General features: G+C 42.0%; 1 long non-coding RNA gene across 4 annotated transcripts in view; it reads left to right on the top strand.

Annotated features, from left to right (window-relative positions):
• Positions 1–2,500, top strand: part of LOC135091001 (uncharacterized) — a 227,504-nt gene that overhangs the window by 119,309 nt on the left and 105,695 nt on the right. The gene's annotated exons all lie outside the window — the stretch shown is intronic.

Raw genomic sequence — 2,500 nt, 5'->3', positions numbered from 1 at the left:
GGGATACCATTAATCAGAAAGTGAAGCCAACACGACAAAATTCACAATCTCGTCTTTACTGAGCGAGCGAGGAACACGGAAGGAGAGGGGGAGCAAGGAGAGCACAAGGGAACACAAAGGAAGAGCAAACACAAGCCGCTCTGTTGAGTTTTACGAGAGTGTTTGTAATAAAGTGTATTATCTAATCTAAGGAGCAGAGAGAGAGAGAGAGAGAGAGAGAGAGAGAGAGAGAGAGAGAGAGAGAGAGAGAGAGAGAGAGAGAGAGAGAGAGAGAGAGAGAGAGAGAGAGAGAGAGATTTTCAGAATATTAATCAAGGGGGAGGTTAAATTTAATCACTCCTCCTTCACTCTTTGCAATTCACATCCTCCCCCGTAGACGAGGTGAGTTAAACAATTACATGGAAATTGAAGAGGAATCGAGTCTTGTGTCGCTCAAGAGAAGAGGGTGTTCGCATCCCTCGGAGACACGGTGGAGAGGGTCAAAAGGAGCACCAGAACACCTAAATAATGCGCGTCCAAGGAGGGGAAGAAGGGAGGGGGATCGGAATTTCAATTGGATGAAAATTAGTATTGGAATCTTATTGTAACTTAGTCCCTTATAACTTATATGATCAGAATTACTTGTCGTGAGGTGTTTGAAAGATAGAATGATACTTTTAAAGGGTTCTAATGCTGTTTATTGGAGTTTAGTGCTAAAAAGTGATGCTGAAACCTAGTATAATCTACCAACCTAGTCTTACATGACCTATAGATTCTGAATTAATTGTCATAAGGTGTTTGGAAGGTAGAATGGCATGTAAAGGGTTCTAATGCTGTTCTAATGTAAAGGGTTCTAATGGCTATGGTAGTGGAATTTATATTTGATGTTTATTTTTTACTATTTATCAGTATGTACACCTTTGTAATGTTGATGTGTTTCTCATTTTGGTTTAGTATATTCAGATTTTCTTTATTTTTCTCTCTAGTTTGTTTTTTTACGTTATTAGCTTTATTTTCCTTCCACTGTTTCCTTTTCTTTCTTTCCTCACCTTTTTATTTGTTGTTTCTATTTTCACTGCTCCCTTTTTTCTCTTTCTCTTGCTTCTTCCTATTTTATTCTTACCTTCCTTCCACTGTTACTTCTTTTTCTTCCTTCACCTTTGTCCTCCCTCCTGTTTTTTTCTGTATCCTTTTTTTTCAGTTCTTTTCTTTTTCCTTTTTCATATTCCTTCCATTATTATCTTTTTCCCTTCTTTCACCTTCACCTTCACCCACTCTCGCTTCATCGTTTTCTTTGTGTCATTTTTTTACCCCACTTCGTACCATCCTTGTCTCTCTTCCTCCTTTTTCACCTCCTCCTCCTCCTCCTCCTCCTCCTCTTCCTCTTCCTCCTCCCTCAGGCCTCAGCTCACATTGATGATAGCTGCTGTGCCACTCAGCAGGAAATTCTACCGCAAGACAATTTGTTTTCCCCTTTTTCCTTCCCCTTTTCCCTCTGTCTCTGTTTTTTCCCCTTCTCTCCCGCTTTCCTCTCCCATTTTCATTCCTATTGTTTCCCTCTCCTTCTCACTCGTCCTTCACTTTTTCATTTCTTCCTCTTTCGTGTTCTTGTTTTCTCCTCCTCCTCCTCTTCCTCCTCCTCCTCCTGGCGGGTTCACTTGGAGGAAAAGATAATTAAAGTGACGCTGATTGGTGTTTTCTTGCTTTTTTGTTTACTTTTCAGATAATTTTTGATAGATTTAGAGGAGGAAGAAGAAGAGGAAGAAGAACAAGAGGAGGGGGAGGAGGAGGATATAGTGAGAAGAGACGGAATAGACAGACACAGACATTCAGATACACACACACACACACACACACACACACACACACACACACACACACACACACACACACACACACACACACACACACACACACACACACACACACACACACACACACACACACACACACACACACAGGACAACGTAATTATGAACACGGTCATTTAACGTCAATTAATAATCATGATTTTGAGCTCACGCCTGAATGAGCCTCGGCCGGTAATGTGGAAACTCCCTGCGCGGTGTGGAGGAAGAGGAGGAGGAGGAGGAGGAGGAGGAGGAGGAGGAGGAGGAGGAGGAGGAGGAGGAGGAGGATAAACAAGAGAGGAGTAGAAGATGAATGAACGTGATAGGGAGAAGAAGAATGAGGAGGAGGAGGACGATGAGGAAGAGGAGGAGGAAGAGGAAGAGGAGAAGGAAGAGGAGGAGGAGGATAAACAAGAGAGGAGAGGTGAATGAACAGGAATATGATAGGAAGAAGAAATGGGAAGATGAAAAAGAAAAAAAAAGTGCAGGAGGAGGAAGAGCAAGAAGAGAAGTGGAAGTAAGAAGAGAACGGAAGGGGAGAAGAAAAATGAAGGAAGACAAAGAAATCAGGAGGAAGAGGAGGAGGAGGAAGGAAGAGGAAGAGGAAGAGGAAGAAGGAGCAGAAAAAAGAAAAAATCGAGTCATTGAACTTTGAGTATAGAAAAAAAATG

This window comes from Scylla paramamosain, chromosome 36 (genome assembly GCF_035594125.1).
Source record: "Scylla paramamosain isolate STU-SP2022 chromosome 36, ASM3559412v1, whole genome shotgun sequence".
In the NCBI taxonomy this organism is placed as follows: Eukaryota; Metazoa; Arthropoda; class Malacostraca; order Decapoda; family Portunidae; genus Scylla; species Scylla paramamosain.
This window is presented reverse-complemented; position numbering and strand designations above follow the sequence as displayed.